The sequence below is a fragment of the Antechinus flavipes genome, chromosome 3 (genome assembly GCF_016432865.1).
Source record: "Antechinus flavipes isolate AdamAnt ecotype Samford, QLD, Australia chromosome 3, AdamAnt_v2, whole genome shotgun sequence".
Lineage (NCBI taxonomy): Eukaryota > Metazoa > Chordata > Mammalia > Dasyuromorphia > Dasyuridae > Antechinus > Antechinus flavipes.
Window position 1 is genome coordinate 487614196 of NC_067400.1, and position 21372 is coordinate 487635567.

The 21372-nt window shown below is 36.1% G+C and overlaps 1 protein-coding gene across 4 annotated transcripts in view; it reads right to left on the bottom strand.

Moving 5' to 3' along the window:
- The window catches only part of FAM76B (family with sequence similarity 76 member B), a 93990-nt gene that overhangs the window by 14371 nt on the left and 58247 nt on the right, over nucleotides 1–21372 (bottom strand). Inside the window, exon 11 of one of the 4 annotated variants that reach the window (XM_051986839.1) lies at nucleotides 11805–13080. The exons of the other annotated variants lie outside the window; for them this stretch is intronic. The gene's annotated coding sequence lies outside the window, so the exon portion shown is untranslated. Of the gene's footprint in view, nucleotides 1–11804; nucleotides 13081–21372 lie in introns of those variants that run through there. 4 annotated transcript variants of the gene reach the window in all.

Sequence of the window (21372 nt, forward strand, 5' to 3'; positions counted from 1 at the left end):
TGCTCTAAGCATTCTATGGTACCCAATTCAGCCACCTTTATGGCTGTTGGAATGAATTTTTTTCCTTCTAGAGGAAGTTTTCCCATGTTTAGGTTAACTAGCCCCCTCCCTCATGGGTTGGAGGCCCATGAGTTACCTGGTTTAACCAAACTGCTGAGATAGTTTTACTAAAATGTGTCCACTGTGCATGGTACAGCTTCTTGCAGCCACAGGTAAGAGTTGAGTTCCAGGTGAACAACAAAAATGGATGAGAACAGCCTTGAAAAGGATTTAGCAAGCCCTCATACTAGAAAGTAGACCTTTATCAGAGACACTTTCTAAAACAATTTCCCCCCCAGCTGTCTGCTTTCCTTCTAATCTTGGTTTATAATTAAAATTTAATATAATCAAAATTATCTATTTTATATCTTGTAGTACTACCTCTTTTTTGGTCATAAAGTCATCATTAATCCAGACAGGACATGTAAACTATTCTATGCTCCCTTAATTTGCTGATGGTATCACCTTTTATGTTTAAATCATGTACCCATTTTTACCTTATACATGGTATGAGATGTTGGTCTATACCTAGTTTATGCAAACTATTTTCCAGTTTTCCCAACAGTTGTTGTCAAATACTGAGTTTTTGAGCCAAAAGCTTGGATTTTGAGGTTTATCAAACTCTAGTGTATCTGATCTATTCCACTGATCATCATTCTGTTTCTTAACCAGTATCAGATTGTTTTGATGATTATTGCTTTATAATATAGTTTGAGATCTGGCAGGGCCAAGCTACCTTCCTTCATGTATTTTTTTTCACAAATTCTCTTGAGATTCTTGACCTTTTGTTTTTCCCAATGGATTTTGGTCTTTTTTTCTAGTTCTATAAACTAATTTTTTGTAATTTGTTGTGGTCCTGAATAAGGAAATTAATTTAGGTAAAATCAGTATTTTTATTATATATGATCAATTAATATTTTTCCACTTGCTCAGATCTGACTTTGTGTGAAAAGTGTTTTATAACTGTCTCCATATAGTTCTTGAATTGTGTTGGTAAGTAAAGTCCCAAGTATTTTATATTGTCTACAGTTATTTTAGAAACTTTTTTTTCCCATCTCTTGCTATCTCCTTTGTTGGTAATATATAGAAATGCTGATGATATATGTGGGTTAGGGTTAGAGTCGGGTTAAAATCAGGAGGCATTTAGGGTTAGAGTTAGGGTTAGAGTTGGGAGTCGGGAATTTTTTGTCATTTCAACTATTTTTTAAATTGATTCTCCAGGATTCTCTAAGTATACCATCTTTTCATCTGCAAAGTGAGAAGTGATACTTTTATAAAACAATCACATTACCTATTATAATTCCTTCACTTTCTTTTCCTTTTCTCATTACTATAGGCACATACAGTTTGGATAGGCTTGGGGTTGTTTTTTTATGAGGCAGTCAGGGTTAAGTGACTTGCCCATGGTCACAGAGCTAGTAAGTGTCAAGTGTCTGGGGCTGAATTTGAATTCAAGTTCTCCTGACTCCAAGATCAGTGCTCTATCCATTGAACCACTTAGCTGACTCCTGCAAAACACTTCAAAATTTAATCTGCATCATTCATGTTTTCTTAAATATAACCACCAATCAACCAAACAATAAATCAAGCCCTAATTTGTGGCCATTTTAAAAGTATAAATGTCTAAACTAAAAACATTACTGTAACACCTGTCCCATGCCCATTGGTATAGGACTCTCTCCTTATTGATGAAGATGAATGCCTTACTCTATTGAAGAACAGGTTGGAATTGGCAAGTGTAGGAGACAGCCAATGTCACACTGTCAGTGTTCTTAGTGCTCTTTGAGACTTCCAGCTTTAAGTTGCTTCAGGCATTTCTGGCTTTCTTATTCGAGAAAGGAGGTTGAATGGTCGGGCCCTACTTCAAGCTGTAGACAGAAAAGAATCTAAGAAGACATAAGAGGAGCTGGCAGTCTCCCTCATATCTTTATCCCCAGTTTGCTGCACTGGAGACTTCGGGGAGTTTCCCCTTAAATGAGATTTAGGACATTCTCTCTTGGTTTAGTTAAGTTTTTTCACTTTCGTCAAGAGAGCTCCTTCATCTTCTGTATGTTCTCCTATGTATCCCTTCTTAGGTTTCTGTTTTGCTATAATTTGGGTAAACGGCATTCTTTGTGATTTTCTATGTGCTCATAATATAACTGGTATTTAGTAGGAGAGAGGTCAAGCCTTAAAATATAACTTGGAGTCCTACTCCTCCCCACAAAAGAAATGACATAGCAATAAAAAATTAGATTGAATCTAGTCATATCCCCTAGACTAACAATATTTAAGGGAGCAGATTAATATAATTCTCTCCAAGTACCCCCTCTCTCTAAAAAAAAAAAACGAAACAAAACAAAACAACAAAAAACAAATGCCTGTTTCTCCTCCTGGCTGGAACTAAAATCTCCTTTAGAAGAAGGGTACCTGTCTCCCTTTAAGTCACACAATGACCCATGCTATAAACATGAGAGATAGCCCTTGCTATATTTGGGGCCTTGCCATTTGAGACCTCTTTATGTAATTTTCATATCTGAAAGCTAGTTAAAGTTAGCTCCATCACTTTCTTGCTCCAAGGTCCCTTCCAAGTCTGAGTGTCTGATTCTGTGACTTATAACCTATGTTACTGTGGTCAAGTCATAACTTCTCTGAGTTTCTGTTCCCTCAGGAGGAAAATACATATAATTATGTTTGCATTATCTACTCCACAGGGTTATTACAAAAAGGGTACTTTGTAAACCATAAAACAATACATAAATAGGAGCTATTATTCTTTTTACTTTCTACTCAGGGGGAATTATGTATATCATTTCTAAATAGTAATACATTCTAAATCTTTGCAATCAGAATTAATCCAATTTTAATGGCTCATAAATTGGAATGTATTTTTTGGCTTTCATTCCCCAAAGGATAATCTCTCATCCAAAAATACATAAAATCCAGCTTTCTTTAGCCCCTTATAAACTATATTGAGTTTTTCTATATAAAAGGAAAGGACCTTTCACTCTCTCTGTAGAAAGCAATTTTTCTACCTGGTGCAATCCTCTTAATCTCTAGAATCATTCCAAATCCATTTGTGCTAGATAAGGGTTCTGAAGGGAAGGCAAGAGTCTTCAAACATTTATAGTGGGTGAGGAAATGACACACTTTGCATATATATCATACTAAAGGAACCTATTAGTTATATTTCACTTAAGAGAAGCAAATCTGTGTGGTATAGTGGAAAAAAATTTTGAACTATTAACAGATCAATCAATAAGCAATTAAGTATCTACTATGTTCCAGACATTATTTAGTGCTACAAAAAGACAAAATGGGAAACAACTGCTGCCTTCAAAAAGCTTATGGTCTATCTGGGGAGATAAGATGTGTTTTAATTTTTGTGTACAAAAATATATGAATATGCATATTATACAAAATAAGTACAATACATGGCATAAATTAGACACAATAAATGTTGAATGATTAATAATTTGGGGCTGAGGGTATCTGAAATGGCCAAATGTAGAAGGTAGCACTCAAGCTAATCTTTGAAGGAAACTATGGGTTTTAGGGGATGAGAATGAGGAAGAAACATATTTCAGGAATGGGGAAACAGGATCTACAAAGGCATGGAGGGAAGAAATGTAAAGACATGAGAAACAAGTAAACTGATTTCACACACATTGAGTATGTGAAAGGAAATAAATTATAATCATCCTGAGAATTGTCGTAAGTTATGAAGAATTTTAAATGTCAGAGTTTAGATTTTAAGATAAAGACAATAAAAAAAATCATTAAAGCTTCTTAAGCAGAGATGTGACATACTTATCCCTATCCTTTAGGAATGTCAGTTTGTCATCTGTGTAGAGAATGCATTGGAAAAGGGCACAGACTAGTTGCTGGAAGATCCATCAGAAGACTATTCTATTAATCCAGGAGGAAATCAATGAAAGCCTAGACTAAGGTAGTTGTAATATGAGTAGAGAGAAAGGAACAGGTGCCAGAGATTTTGAGATGAATTTAACAAGATCAGGGAACTGAATGGATATATATGAGATGGGAAAGTGAAGAGCTGAGAATTACTGAGAGGTTGCAAATCTTATTTACCCAAGAAAATGATGACATCTTCCAGAGAAATAGGAACATTAAGACTGGATATCATGATTATTCATCTTATCTTAGTTCCCTCTAAATTTTTTTTCCTAAGTTGCTGAGATCATTCCAATGCTTTTGCTAACTGGTGTGAAATTGAATTGGTCAGTGAAATGAGGGGGGAATGAGGAAAGAGATATAAATGATGCCCTTTGATGAACACAGGATCATTCTTTCACAAAATTTGAGATCAACATCTAAGTAATTTGAAGGATATAGTTCTGAAAATCCCCACTTTATTCCACTCTTTGGATTAGAATTTCTGTTAAAGTATACATGTTGTTTAGTTAGGAGGTCTGCACTAACCTGTTAACATTTTGGATCAAAAGCCAATGTTGCAAAATTATCTGCATGCACCAAATAAAAGATATGACTCCCATCCCATCCTTTTGTTGAGGTTAAGAGATCCATGAATATGAAACATTGCACATATTTTCATTTTTTTTCAGTCTTGCTGATTTTTCTCTTTTTTGTCTTTGAAAATATTTTTAATATGAATGGCTCTTTGTGAGAGGAAGAAAGGACAAAGGAAATTTTTGGTAATATAAATAAATCATTATATTGAAAAAAGATAATAAGAATTTTGATTGCATATATATATAATGTAACAGTCACTTTATAGACAAATTAGTTCCCTATTTTGAAAAATTACTTATTGATTTTTCGGATACCACAGTAGATGATAATGGTGATAAAGGAGCAATATGGTGCATGTAGTAAAAAGAGCACTGATTTGGGAGTCAGAGGATCAGATGTGCCACTTGTTTATTGTACATCCTTGAGGAAATAACTTAAGACTTTGAGTTTCACATTTCAATTTCCTCATTTATAGAGTGTGGTAGCTGGATTTAGATGACTTTAAATGTCCCTTTAAACTCCTATCTTGTGGGGAGCTGGTTCCTCACACTCTCCTGTAATCTACAATTCCTATTTTCAGCCTTATTCTACTTAAAATAGGCTTTTCTATTTTTCCCTTCCTCTTGATTCTAGAAAGGTCCACACATACAACTGAATAGATCAGAAAGACTGGAACAGAATTAATGATGGGAAGGTAGTCAAATAACTAAAGGAATCACATAATCCAGGATTGCTGACCAATTAGCTTTGATTTTCCAGATATTAACATTCCTCAGACATGAGTTTTGCTTGTAAATAAAGAAAATACTTCGAGGAACTGGGGATGGCAATTGGAGGGAAATTATAGACATGAGTTCGTTGGCCTCAATGAGTTCAAATCACAAAACTGGATGAATATTTATTCTAGGTTACTAAAATATCAAGCACTTATAATTAAGTGCCATTGCCAAGTGATCTTTGAAAAATTATAGAGTTTGGAAAGTTGCCATAGTACAAATGTCTCAATTAACAATAACAACAATAACAAAAAGTAGAGAGGAATAAAGTAATGAACCTGGAAGATTTTAGGATGTAGATGGTACAGACCTGTCACTAAGGTCTTATTTGCTTTTCCCTGTGGACTACAACCCCCAGAATACTTTGCTGTTAGTTCCTCTGTGAATCCTACAGATTTTCCCAGGAGTTGTATTCCAGACACAGTTTTCTGGTTATTGGAGTTTGAAGGTAAAAAGCAGAGAAATTATGGTCATGTGAGGGTTTCTCTGTATATTTTGGCTTCTTCTACACCTGGAGAAGAAACTTCCTGTTCCTCTAACAGAGAAATCAGGAAATGTGATCAAGAGAACAAACAAGATTACATAAATGTTTGTTGTTGTTTTAGGGCCCTAGCCAACTAAGTTGAAGAAAAGTAGCAAAAGGAATCCAAATTTCTGCTTCTGTTGTTAGGGTGAGAATTTTAGAACTCAAAGATAAAGGGTTGGTGAACATCAATAGAAGGAAAAGGTCAGCACTAAAAGAAACATCAAGAACGGATCATATCAGAGTAACCTCATTTCTTTTTTCCAACAATGTCAAATGGATATTGCAAATAATAGTTTACCCAGATATCAGCAAAGCATTAAGAAAATTTCTCATGCTATTCCTGTGGAATAGAGAGTTCTACATTAGGTCACAAAATGTCAAAGTGCTCAGAATCTCAGACATCAACAAGCCTAGAGGTACTAACTGACTCAGAATACCCTCTACACCAGTAGTTCTCAAACTTTTGTTCTCAATATCTTTATCCTATTAAAAATGATTGAGGATCTGTCCAAAGAGTTTTTGTTTATGTGGGTTATCATTATAGATATTGATCAAATTAAAAATAAAAACAAATTATGAATTTGTAGTCTCTCTGAAAGGATTTCAGAGATTCCGAAGATGCTCTGGACCAGACTTTGAGAATCACTGCTACACCATGAACAAAGAATCTGTCAGCTCTCAGTCTAACACTTCTATTGAAAGTTCACTACAAACTCATTCCACTATGGATACTCCCAACTGTTTTGAAACTGTTTTTCTTTTCATGGAACCTTTCTACAGCTGCCAATCATCTCTCCTAGTTTGCCTTCTTGAGACCAAGCAAAAGCATCAAGTTAGCTAGAAAAAAATTCCTGAAGCTGAAACAAATATGGCTTTCCAGCATATTCCTGAGGAGGAACCATTTGGGATGGAAAAGGAGAAGAGTAGAACTACTAGCTTTGACCAGGTTTCCTCCTCTTCCTTTTTTCAGAAGAAAAGCTTCAAGCTTAAAAGGATCCAGAGAATAACTCCCTACTTCCCATCAGTGTTTTAAACTGTACTTTCAGGTCATCTGGCAGCAATGTCTGCCCTGGGAGCCAAAAACCGATTAGATTATCTTACAAGGAACTAGCAAAGAGCATATGGAAACCTCTTGGTCACTGCCCCCATCCCAAATGAAATAAAAAGATGCCTAGCAACCAGAAGCTGTTAGTTATTCCTTTGCCAAAGATATTCTCTTAGACTGAACACACTTTTGTCTGGATTTTGTACAGTGAATTATAACACAGCATATATATATATTCCCAAAGCACCAGGCTATGCAAAATTATGAAATAAAAACCACAGAGCTTTTAAGGGAAATAGAGCTTAGGAGCCCAACACTCAAAAATGTCATTTAGTGACATAAAAAACAGGTACCTAATAAAAATTGGCAGCATAATTTTATATATTTAAATCATTAAGAAATATACAATTTCTACATTAATAATGGAGTCTTTGGCTATGGCAAAAGGAGGTGGGGGAGTACAAGCTCACATCTTGTACAGTACCAAATGATATCCAATAAATAGGACATTTTACCTTGAGAAAGACCTGAAGTTTGCTTCTGGAAGTGGGCGTTGAAAGGATGGCAGCTTGTGAATAATTGTAAAATGATGCAGTCCTTGCTTGCCATCTTGGGGGGGGGTGGGGGAGGAGGGAGGGAGGGGAAAAAACGAAACATAAGTGATTGCAAGGGATAATGCTGTGTAAAAATTATCCTGGCATGGATTCTGTCAATACAAAGTTATTATTAAATAAAAAAAAAAAATGATGCAGTCTTCTGCATTCTCAGCTTTTCTCAAGGAAGAAATTTCACAGAAGCTTTGAGTTGTACTCAAAGTGTTCCTTATTATAACAATCACATTAGAACAAATTCATATTTTCAAAACATGCATTATAGCAGAACTATTTCCTTGTGGCAGTTTGTGTTACACTTTGGGGACAGAGTGTGAGGGGGCAAAGTTTGTACCAAGTATTCTTATTGTTTACCAGTTTATTAAAATCCCCTTCTTCCAGAAGCTACTTCAGACTGACTGACTAAATTGATTCTCAAAGGATAACCATAGAGATATAAACAATATGGGCTCAAAGACATTAGAGAATCATCCCTGAGTCCTCAAAAATTGGTTTCTACTCGATAGAATAATATGTCCTTCTCTACAGATAAGCTGATCACCTGAAATCTCATCATCATGCAGACTGGCTCAGGTTTGGATACTCTATACTTTCTCAACTCAACCTCAGTTGCTCCTTCTCTCCACCTAAAGAGCTAAAGGATGGAGCACTAAACTTTCAAAGCCTTTCTTTGAAGTTCACCACCTTTCTGGTAATTCCATTCTCCATGAGCAGCTCTGCTTCGCTTCCACTCCAGAAAACAACATGCTTCTGAGCAGTTACCTTTCTTCTTCTCTTCTTTTATTATGTGCTTCCTTTCTTGAACTCCTTGAGTGTGGGGACGATCTCTTTTTCCTCTTTGTATCCCCAGCACTTAACACAATGTCTGGCCTTTTATAATAAGTGTTTAATAATTGTCATATAGTCATAGCCAATCTCTAAGGATTCAAAACTCATAATCTGTGAGTGGGAGGAAGAATATGGATTCCCCAGAGTTTATGAGGGCTACATGTAAAATCTATTTATTTTGTACATACTTATATGTATACTTTTCCCCACAGAATGTCAGCATCTTGAAATTAATGATCTTTTCTTTATTTCTTTCTTTCTTTCTTTTTTTTTTTTTTTTTAAGTTTTACATCCCCCCAGTTCTTAGCCCAATTCCTGGCACATAAAAGGAACTCAATAAATGCTTGTTGATCAATTGATTATGCATGTAAAATTCTTTGGCAAGATATAATGAACACAGGCTCTTTATTATTGCTAATACTTTTTCTCAATTAGGGAAGATAGATTGCAAGATAATTAAGGATCCCACATATCTATGACATATATCTATATGGAACATTTGCGCCACCATAGTTCCCCAAAAGACAGGACCAAATGGGACAAGCAAACAACATGTTTGACAATTTTTCCTTTGAGGAAACATCTGCCTTACTCTCAGGATACCAGTCATCAGGAATGCTGTCCAATATTAGCATATTTCTAGCCATCTGGGGTGCTTGCCTACCACTTACAAACAAACTTAGTCACTATCTACAAACACACATATTTGCACTTTGGAAGCAGGCTCCCTGTTCAAGAAAGTATTTTTCTGGGAGATGATCTGGTCTTTTGCTTTGGGCAGCCTTTGTCCATAGGCTAACCATCTTTGTATCTTTCACTGAGGGGCCTAGAATAACCATTTTAATTGCAAAATTCTTAGAATTTCTTTGCCTGTTTACTTGAAGCAAAGGGTAAAACATCAAAAAAAAGTTTGAGGTTTGTTGTTTTTAAAGCAGCAAGAACATGGAATTCTGAGCTGCCAATTGGTCCAACCCAGAGACAGATTCAATTCTAAATGTGGTTGCTAAGTAGATAACTTCTAATTTCTAAAGTACTCAAAAAAATTCTACAGGGTTCTATCTAAAGCAGTTCTGGATGGCAGCCAAAAAAAAAAAAAAAAAAAAAAAAGGATGCTGGAACTGGTTACATCTAGAAGGCACCCCAGAGGTCATCTACATCAGAGGGGTTAAACAGACCTCCACAACACTTCCACATTCACCCTTTCTGAGTTTCCCTTCACTTATGCTTTTCTTATGCTTGCTGAACTCCAAATTTACCAACTAGAGGGGGGGAAATGTTGTTGGATAACAACCTTTGGTAAGTATTTAAATAATTGGCTCTTATGTTCCAAGCATGATTCTAAGAGTTGAGGTTTTTACATTCAACTGGGTAACAATAATCATCAATCTGATAGACTATTTGTGTCCAACCTGTGGCAGAGCATTCTGAACTCATATTGGTCTGATCATCCATAGCTGGACATACTGTAACTCGGCTTTAACATAGTGATAGTAAAAATGGAGGACCACAACAACAACCTGAGGGGATTAGGACCTGTCTAGATAGACCCAAGTTCCTTCAAGTCTAGAAGTTACTATCTGGAGGAATAAATGCTAACCAGGAAGAGCAGAACCATGTCAGCTCAAAGCCAATGATCCAAAACCAAATATCTATCTTACCTATTTTTCCAGAAAGATGCTCTAGTCTTTTCTCAAGGATCCATTTGTGTTGATCTTTCCACAGACTGCTGTATTAACCTGTTCCATTGGGAGCCTCTGCCTTTGAGCAAATACTTAGCTCCAGCTTTGTAATGAATTTACATGGTTTAATCTCAGCCTGATCAAACATACTTCTTTCTTCCAAAAAGGCCATGCTTGTAGTCAGAGAAAGAGAGACAGACACACACAAAGCGTCACACACACACAAACACACACACACACACACACACACACACACACACACACACACACTGAATGAGAGAGAGAATACATAGAGATAAGAGAGATGAAATCAATATAAATAAAAAGATGGGTTGTCAGAGAAATTTATGGGCAAATGAATGGATGAATAAATAGATGGACAGATAAAGGGATGGATAGACAGGTGAAGAGATGATAGATAAATCGATAGATGGATAGATATTGTGACTAAAACAGTCTAATTCTCCAGATGTTCCTCTTCATTCTGCCTAGTCTCTTCAATTGTAACCAGATGGAATTATACTTCAAATCAGGAAAGAGGTCAGGAAAATACCCTTCAGAACAACCTAAGAGAATTGCATTTTGAAGAACAATGATAAGTTTTGGGTCTGATGGGAAGAAAGGAAATAACTCAGGTTTCTCTTGGGATTTTTTTTGTACCCATGGCAGTAGCAAATAGAAAATCTGATAATCTGGCACTCTCTTTTTATTTGGGAATAAATATCCCACATTGTAATTCCCAAATCTGATTTATTAACTTTTCTTTTTCTGTTTCATTGTTTTTGATTGGTGTTAACAGTCATGTTTCTTCTTAGTTAAAAATATTTATCAGGGAAGGCACAGAGCTGCCTTGCCTGCTTCTGGTCCACCATGTGTGCCAGCTCAGTACTTGGGTATTTGGAGTAATGATAAAGCCCCTGAAAACTTTTGGCTGGCCATTATAACTAAGCATTGAAGGACTCAAGTACTTTGGGGATAATGAATCAGCTCCTTATTGATTTCTGAAAGGAAGAACTAATGACTCAGATTTTAAAAGGGAAATAATACACCTTTTGTCATTTCTTCTCTTTTTTTCTTTGATAATAAGCTTGTCAAGACTATTTCACTCTCTCTGGAGAGGTATGAGTGAATCCAAGCCTTTCCCCCTATTTTGGAAAAAATAGTGAACTACTAGACTGTGATAATTAAAGCAAAAGGCTCAACTGTATGAGTTGAGTCTGGATCATTGGGCCTCTGACAGCCTTTTTCTATTTGTGCTCCCTTTCCTAAATATAGCTAACCTGAATAGCGATCCCAAGATGGACATGTCCAGTCTTGGAGGCAACCTTATGAGTTTGAGAGCTTAGAGATCCTAGGTCTCTTGATCAGAGTCAATTATCAAGGAAAATAATGGTTTCTTTAAAGAAAAGGAACTAAGCAATTCCATATGATAGGGATATTAGTAGTTACTCCTTCTACCACAGTTTAAGCTTTCTGTCTGTGTATGCATATGGGTCTTATGTAAATTAAACATTTCTGTTGTGTAGAGAAAATAGCTATCCTATACCTGATTCACATTGTACATTGAGTATCTTTTTCTCATTTTGGGGAGACCCTAGATATGAAATAAATCTTTGAGTACTGACATAATGATCCAAAAAGTGGTTGAAAAGGAGTCTGCAGCAAGCAGAACTAAACTCAGTCTGGACTATATATGTTTTTCCAGAACAGATGTGCTCCTTGTGTGAAAGGGAAAGGACAAAGTGTCTTAATCCTCTTGAACACAGAAATCGAAAAAGAAGGAATAGATTCTTAAACCTAAAAACACAGATCGGAAATTTTAAGTGTCCTGAGTTGGCAAATTGTATAACCAGGGGCTTATATCCACAATTGAACCTCTTTTGAAGAGTAAAGATCTTCCCCCCAAGTACTCCACACAGTAAGAGATCCTGTCAGGATGATAATAGCAAGACTTTAGAGATGTTTTGCATGATGCCCATCACAAAATCATCTCATAAGAATAACAGTGAATTAAGCTAAGGAGATCTTGGTATTAAATTAGGTATTTAATAGGGCTTTGAGAATTATCTCATCAAATCTCTTAATTTTACAGATTAGGGAAATAAGGCATACAGAGTTTAATTGACTTGACCAAGGTAATACTTGGGCAATATGGTATGATAAAGACACTGCAAGATTTGGATTCCGAAGACACGAATATTTTCTTGGCTCACCTACCTATGAAATCCTGGGCAAATAATTTCTCTGTGCCTGAGTGTGCTCATTTGTAAAATGAAAAGCTTGGACAAATTGATCAGTTTTCATTTTTGAAATGAACTAAAATTCCTTCTCAGAAGTCAATTCCAGAGGAACATAAGCTTTTGTTTTATTTTGTTTTGTTTTGTTTTGTTTCTTTTCCATTTTTATTTATATTTTTTATTATAGTTTTTAATTTACAAGTTATATGCATGGGTAATTTTACAGCATTGACAAATGGCCAAACCTTTTGTTCCAATTTTTCCCCTCCTTCCCTCCAACCCCTCTCCCAGATGGCAGGTTGAGCAATTCATGTTAAATAGGAACATAAGCTTTTTGAAGACAGGGACCATCTTTTTCTATTACTGTCACCAGTTCCCTGTGCAGAGCCTTGGACATGATAGATACATGATAAATGTTTATCAAATTAATTATCTTATAATTCTTGAGCAGATTTCTCTGTCAAATTTTGGACTTTTGTATATTAATTATTCTTTCTTTGAACACTTTAAAATCTGTCTTGGGAAATCTTTGTGAAATACTTTGTCAAGTATGAGAATGATAAAGGGTTTTCAGGAACAAATAGACCCAATTCGACATCTATATCCTACCCAGGCTTGCTATATACATTGTTCTCAAAATCTCATATGTGAAAGAAAAGAGTATAAAAGCTGGTTTCAAGCTTAAAAATAAAAAAATAAAAATAAAAACAAGATCATATGATCACTTTTGATGGATGTGGCTCTTTTCAACAATGAGGTGATTCAGGACTTCCAGTTAAGATGGCGGAGAGGAGGCACACAGCTGTGTAAGCTCCACGCTTTCTCTCACTATCCATTTCATTACAAGCCTCTGAATTAATGCTTGACTGAAAAAAAAAAACCACATATAGTTACCAAGAGAAGCCATCCTTGAGATTCGCCAAGAAAGGTCTGTCTTTACTGGAGGGCTGGGGCAGTTTTAGATCGGGCGCAGGCTGAGGGCAGCGGCAGTGAGAGCACGGGAGCAGAGCTGAGAGGGGGTGGGGAGTGATCGTAGCCGTCTCTGCGGGGAGAGCTTCACTACAGGACTGGATACTTTGCTCCGGCAGCAAGTCAGCAGCCCAGCAGAGAAGCTAAAAACACCGGGGCTGAAGAATACAACCCCAAACATCTGGAGTCTCTCGGGACCTGGCTGCCTCCCCTTTCCCCTCCCACAGTGACTCAGCACGCTCTGGGATCTCAGAGCGCAGGCGCAGCACAGTCCTGCTAGTGCCTCACTGCTGCCCCCTGCAGTCTGGAGAGGAAGCTCGGTAACACACCCAGCCCCTCCCCCAAAGAAAGACTCCAGTTTTTCCTGTTTTTCTTTGCTAGTTTGTCTTTGATTATTAGAAAGAATGAGCAAGAAACTGAAGAGGACTTTAACCCTTGACAGCTTCTATACAGATAGAGAGCAGACTCTAAATCCTGAGGAGACTAAAAACAGACAGTCCCCAGGTGAATCCCCAAAGGAGGAGATCATCTGTTCCTCAGCACAGATGAACCTCATAGAAGTGATTAAAAAGGCTCTCACAAGGGAGCTAGAAGAAAAATGGGAAAAGGAGAGGGAGGCTTGGCAAAAGGAGAGGGAAGCTTGGGAAAAGGAGAGGGAGGCTTGGCAAAAGAGCCTGGAGAAGTCAGTTAAAGAGAGAGTGGATAAAGAAGTAAAATCCTTGAAAAATAGGATTGGTGAACTGGAAAACAAAATTGGCGAAATGGAAAAAAATTCCACAGAACAAAAGAACTCAATGGGACAATTAGAAAAAGATTTTTAAAAAGTGAGTGAAGAAAATACTTCACTGAAAATCAGAATTGAACAATTGGAATTGAATGACTCGAGGAGACAAGAAGAATCAGTCAAACAAATCCAAAAAAATCAAACAATGGAAAAGAATGTGAAATACCTTCTGGGGAAGACAACAGACCTGGAAAACAGATCCAGGAGAGACAACCTGAGAATCATTGGACTTCCAGAAAAATATGATGAAAAAAAGAGCCTGAACACTATTTTCCAGGAAATTATCAAAGAGAACTGCCCAGAAGTCATAGGAACAGAGGAAAAAATAAACATTGAAAGGATTCATCGATCACTCACTGAAAGGGATCCTAAAATCAAAACACCAAGGAATATAGTGGCCAAATGCCAGAACCCTCAGATGAAGGAAAAAATATTGCACGCGGCTAGAAAAACCCAATTCAAGTATCAAGGAGCCACAATAAGGATCACCCAGGATCTGGCAGCATCCACATTAAAAGATCGAAGGGCCTGGAATATGATATTCCGAAAGGCTAAGGAACTTGGTATGCAACCAAAAATAACTTACCCAGCGAGAATGAGCATCTTTTTCCAGGGAAGAAGATGGACATTCAACGAAGTAAGCGAATTTCATCTATTTCTGATGAAAAAACCAGAACTTAACAAAAAGTTTGATCTACAAATATAGAACTCAAGAGAAATCTAAAAAGGTAAAGATTAATCTTGGGAACTATATTTTGACTATATAGACGTATAAAGAATACATGTATACCTTGTTCTAGAAATTGATGTGGAAAGGACATTGTATCAGAAAAAGGGTAAAGTGGGGGTAGTACATCTCATGAAGAGGCATAGGAAACCTATTATATCTGAGAGAAAGAATGGAGGGGGATGAATATAGTGGGTATCTTTTACTGCCTTCAGAATTGGCTTTAAGTGAAAAATCTTAAGACATATTCAATCTATGGTAAAACTTCTCCCACCTCATTGGAAAGTGAGAAGGGAAAAGTGAAAAGGGAAGGAATAAGCTAAGCGGAAGGGAATACGGGAATTGGGAGGGAAAGGGGTAAGATAGGGGGAGGAACTCTAAGGCGGGGGGAGGGATACTAAAAAGGGAGGGCTGTGAGAAGCAAGTGGTGCTCACAAGCTTAATACTGGGAAGGGGGGAAAGGGGAAAGAAGGGAGAAAAGCATAAACCGGGGTTAACAAGATGGCAAGTAATACAGAATTGGTCATTCTAACCATAAATGTGAACAGGGTAAACTCCCCCATAAAGAGGAAGCAGAATGGATTAAAAGCCAGAATCCTACAATATGTTGTTTACAGGAAACACACCTGAAGCGGGGAGATACATGCAGGTTAAAGGTAAAAGGTTGAAGCAAAATCTACTATGCTTCAGGTGAAGTCAAAAAAGCAGGGGTAGCCATCTTGATCTCAGATCAAGCTAAAGCAAAAATTGATCTAATTAAAAGAGATAAGGAAGGGCACTATATCTTGCTAAAGGGTAGCATGGATAATGAAGCACTATCTATATTAAACATATATGCACCAAGTGGGGTAGCATCTAAATTCTTAAAAGAGAAATTAAGAGAGCTGCAAGAAGAAATAGACAGTAAAACTATAATAGTGGGAGATCACAACCTTGCACTCTCAGAATTAGATAAATCAAACCACAAAATAAATAAGAAGTAAAAGAGGTAAATAGAATACTAGAAAAGTTAGATATGATAGATCTCTGGAGAAAATGTAATGGAGACAGAAAGGAATACACTTTCTTTTCAGCAGTTCATGGAACCTATACAAAAATTGACCATATATTAGGACATAAAAACCTCAAACTCAAATGCAGTAAGGCAGAAATAGTAAACGGATCCTTTTCAGACCACGATGCAATGAAAATTACATTCAACAAAAAACCAGGGGGAAGTAGACCAAAAAATAATTGGAAACTAAATAATCTCATACTAAAGAATGATTGGGTGAAACAGCAAATCATACACACCTGTCAGATTGGCTAAGATGACAGGAAAAAATAATGATGAATGTTGGAGGGGATGCGGGAAAACTGGGACACTAATGCATTGTTGGTGGAGTTGTGAACGAATCCAACCATTCTGGAGAGCAATCTGGAATTATGCCCAAAAAATTATCAAATTGTGCATACCCTTTGATCCAGCAGTGTTTCTATTGGGCTTATATCCCAAAGAAATACTAAAGAAGGGAAAGGGACCTGTATGTGCCAAAATGTTTGTAGCAGCCCTGTTTGTAGTGGCTAGAAACTGGAAAATGAATGGATGCCCATCAATTGGAGAATGGCTGGGTAAATTGTGGTATATGAATGTTATGGAATATTATTGTTCTGTAAGAAATGACCAGCAGGATGAATACAGAGAGGCTTGGAGAGACTTACATGAACTGATGCTAAGTGAAATGAGCAGAACCAGAAGATCATTATACACTTTGACAACGATATTGTATGAGGACATATTTTGATGGAAGTGGATTTCTTTGACAAAGAGACCTGAGTTTCAATTGATAAATGATAGACAAAAGCAGCTACACCCAAAGAAAGAACACTGGGAAACGAATGTAAACTATCTGCATTTTTGTTTTTCTTCCCGGATTATTTATACCTTCTGAATCCAATTCTCCCTACGCAACAAGAGAACTGTTCGGTTCTGCAAACATATATTGTATCTAGGATATACTGCAACATATCCAACATATAAAGGACTGCTTGCCATCTAGGGGAGGGGGTGGAGGGAGGGAGGGGGGAAAAAAATCGGAACAGAAACGAGTGTCAATATAATGTAATTATTAAATAAAAAATTTAAAAAATAAAAAAAAAAACAGCAAATCATAGACATAATTAATAACTTCACCCAAGAAAACGATAATAATGAGACATCATACCAAAATGTATGGGATGCAGCCAAAGCGGTAATAAGGGGAAATTTCATATCTCTAGAGGCCTATTTGTATAAAATAGAGAAAGAGAAGGTCAATGAATTGGGTTTGCAACTAAAAATGCTAGAAAAGGAACAAATTAAAAACCCCCAGTCAAACACTAAACTTGAAATTCTAAAAATAAAAGGAGAGATCAATAAAATTGAAAGTAAAAATCTATTGAATTAATTAATAAAACTAAGAGTTGGTTCTATGAAAAAACCAACAAAATAGACAAACCCTTAGTAAATCTGATTAAAAAAAGGAAAGAGGAAAATCAAATTGTTAGTCTTAAAAATGAAAAGGGAGAACTCGCCACTAATGAAGAGGAAATTAGAGCAATAATTAGGAGTTACTTTGCCCAACTTTATGCCAATAAATTCGACAACTTAAATGAAATAGAAAAATACCTCCAAAAATATAGCTTGCCCAAACTAACAGAGGAAGAAGTAAATATCCTACACAGTCCTATCTCAGAAAAAGAAATAGAACAAACTATCAATCAACTCCCTAAGAAAAAATCCCCAGGACCAGATGGATTTACATGTGAATTCTACCAAACATTTAAAGAACAATTAACTCCAATGCTAAATAAACTATTTGAAAAAACAGGGATTGAAGGAGTCCTACCAAACTCCTTTTATGACACAGACATGGTACTGATACCTAAACCAGGTAGGCTGAAAACAGAGAAAGAAAATTATAGACCAATCTCCCTAATGAATATTGACGCTAAAATCTTAAATAAAATATTAGCAAAAAGATTACAGAAAATCATCCCCAGGATAATACACTATGACCAAGTAGGATTTATACCAGGAATGCAGGGTTGGTTCAATATTAGGAAAACTATTAGCATAATTGACTATATCAATAACCAACCAAACAAAAACCATATGATCATCTCAATAGATGCAGAAAAAGCATTTGATAAAATCCAACATCCATTCCTAATAAAAACACTTGAGAGCATAGGAATAAATGGACTTTTCCTTAAAATAGTCAGGAGCATATATTTAAAACCATCAGTAAGCATCATATGCAATGGGGAAAAACTGGAACCTTTCCCAGTAAGATCTGGAGTGAAGCAAGGTTGCCCACTATCACCATTATTATTTAATATCATATTAGAAACACTAGCCTCGTCAATAAGAGTCAAGAAAGATATTAAAGGAATTAGAGTAGGCAATGAGGAAACCAAACTATCACTCTTTGCAGATGATATGATGGTATACCTAGAGAACCCCAGAGATTCTACTAAAAAGCTATTAGAAATAATTCATAATTTTAGCAAAGTAGCTGGCTACAAAATAAATCCCCATAAATCCTCAGCATTTTTATACATCACCAACAAAACCCAACAGCAAGAGATACAAAGAGAAATTCCATTCAGAATAACTGTTGATACCATAAAATATTTGGGAATCTATCTACCAAAGGAAAGTCAGGAATTATATGAGCAAAATTATAAAAAAGTCTCCACACAAATAAAGTCAGACTTAAATAATTGGAAAAATATTAAGTGCTCTTGGATCGGCTGAGCGAACATAATAAAGATGACAATACTCCCTAAACTAATCTATTTATTTAGTGCTATACCAATCAGACTTCCAAGAAAATATTTTAATGATCTAGAAAAAATAACAACAAAATTCATATGGAACAATAAAAAGTCGAGAATTTCAAGGGAATTAATGAAAAAAAAAATCAAATGAAGGTGGCCTAGCTGTACCTGATCTAAAATTATATTATAAAGCAACAGTCACCAAAACCATTTGGTATTGGCTAAGAAATAGATTAGTGGATCAGTGGAAAAGGTTAGGTTCACAAGACAGAATAGTCAACTATAGCAATCTAGTGTTTGACAAACCCAAAGCCCCTCACTTCTGGGAAAAGAATTCATTATTTGATAAAAACTGCTGGGATAATTGGAAATTAGTATGGCAGAAATTAGGCATGGACCCACACTTAACACCATATACCAAGATAAGATCAAAATGGGTCTGTGACCTAGGCATAAAGAATGAGATTATAAATAAATTAGAGGAACATAGAATAGTTTATCTCTCAGACTTGTGGAGGAGAAGGAAATTAGTGACCAAAGATGAACTAGAGACCATTACTGATCACAAAATAGAAAATTTTGATTACATCAAATTAAAAAGCCTTTGTACAAACAAAACTAATGCAAACAAGATTAGAAGGGAAGCAACAAACTGGGAAAACATCTTCACAGTTAAAGGTTCTGATAAAGGCCTCATTTCCAAAATATATAGAGAACTGACTCAAATTTATTAGAAATCAAGCCATTCTCCAATTGATAAATGGTCAAAGGATATGAACAGACAATTTTCAGAGGATGAAATTGAAACTATTACCATTCATATGAAAGAGTGTTCCAAATCATTATTGATCAGAGAAATGCAAATTAAGACAACTCTGAGATACCACTACACACCTGTCAGTTTGGCTAAGATGACAGGAAAAAATAATGATGAATATTGGAGGGGATGCGGGAAAACTGGGACACTAATGCATTGTTGGTGGAGTTGTGAACGAATCCAACCATTCTGGAGAGCAATCTGGAATTATGCCCAAAAAATTATCAAATTGTGCATACCCTTTGATCCAGCAGTGTTTCTATTGGGCTTATATCCCAAAGAAATACTAAAGAAGGGAAAGGGACCTGTATGTGCCAAAATGTTTGTAGCAGCCCTATTTGTAGTGGCTAGAAACTGGAAAATGAATGGATGCCCATCAATTGGAGAATGGCTGGGTAAATTGTGGTATATGAATGTTATGGAATATTATTGTTCTGTAAGAAATGACCAGCAGGATGAATACAGAGAGGACTGGTGAGACTTACATGAACTGATGCTAAGTGAAATGAGCAGAACCAGGAGATCATTATATACTTCGACAACGATATTGTATGAGGACATATTTTGATGGAAGTGGATTTCTTTGACAAAGAGACCTAACTGAGTTTCAATTGATAAATGACGGATAAAAGCAGCTACACCCAAAGAAAGAACACTGGAAAACAAATGTGAACTATATGCATTTTTGTTTTTCTTCCCAGGATATTTATACCTTCTGAATCCAATTCTCCCTATGCAACAAGAGAACTGTTCAGTTGTGCAAACATATATTGTATCTAGGATATATTGCAACATATCCAACATATAAAGGACTGCTTGCCATCTAGGGGAGGGGGTAGAGGGAGGGAGAGGAAAAAAATTGGAACAGAAACGAGTGCAAAGGATAATGTTGTAAAAAAAAAAAAAAATTACCCTGGCATGGATTCTGTCAATATAAAGTAATTATTAAATAAAAATTAAAAAAAAAAAACAAAAACAAAAACAATGAGGTGATTCAGGCTAATTCCAATAAACTTGTGATGGAGAGAGCTATCTGTACCCAGAGAGAGGACAATGGAGACTAAATGTGGATCACAACATAGTATTTTCATTTTTTTTTTTTGATGCTGTTTGCTTGCTTTTTGTTTTCTTTCTCTTCTTTCCCTTTTTGATCTGATTTTTATTATGCATCATGTTAATTGTGGAAATGTCTATAAAAGAACTGAATATGTTTAACATATATTGGATTACTTGCTGTCTGAGGGAGGGAAGGGGGAAAGAATGGAAGAAAAAATTTGGAAAACAAGTTTTTGCAAGGGTGAGTGTTGAAAACTAACTTTGCATATATTTTGAAAATAAAAAAGCTATTATTAAAAAAAAAAAAAAAAAAAAAAAAAAACTAAGATCATGACCACTGTTTCTATCACTTCCTGGAAATAAAGAGGGAAAAGAAATGGAAGCAGAATCAGATTTTATATTCTTGAGCTTAAAGATCACTGTAGACAGCAACTGTACCCATATAATTAAGAGACATTTGCACCTTGGAAGGAAAGCTATAGCAAAGCTGGACAACATACTAAATAAAAAAGAGACATCACCTTGCTGACAAAGTCTATATGATCAAAACTGTGGTTTTTCTAGCCGTAATTTATGGTTCTAAGAGTTGGACTACAAGGAAAGCTGAGCACTGCAGAATTGATACTTGTGAATACTGGTGCTGGAGGGGATTTTTGAGAGTCCCTTGGACAACAACGAAATCACATCAATCAATATTTAAAGAAAATAACTCAGACTACTCAATAGAAGGACAAATATTGAAGCTGAAGTTTAAATACTTGGACCAGATCATGAGAAAACAGGAGTCATTGGAAAAGCTCCTGGCATTGAAAAAGATTAAGGACAAAAGAAGAAGGAGATAGCAGGGGATGAGAGGGACAGTGTCACAGAAGCAATGAACATGAGCTTGAACAATCTTTGGGAGATGATCATTGATAGAAAGACCTGTCCTTCTATGGTACAAGGGGTTACAAAGAGACAGTCACAAATGAACAATTAAACAACAAACAACAATATTGCTATAA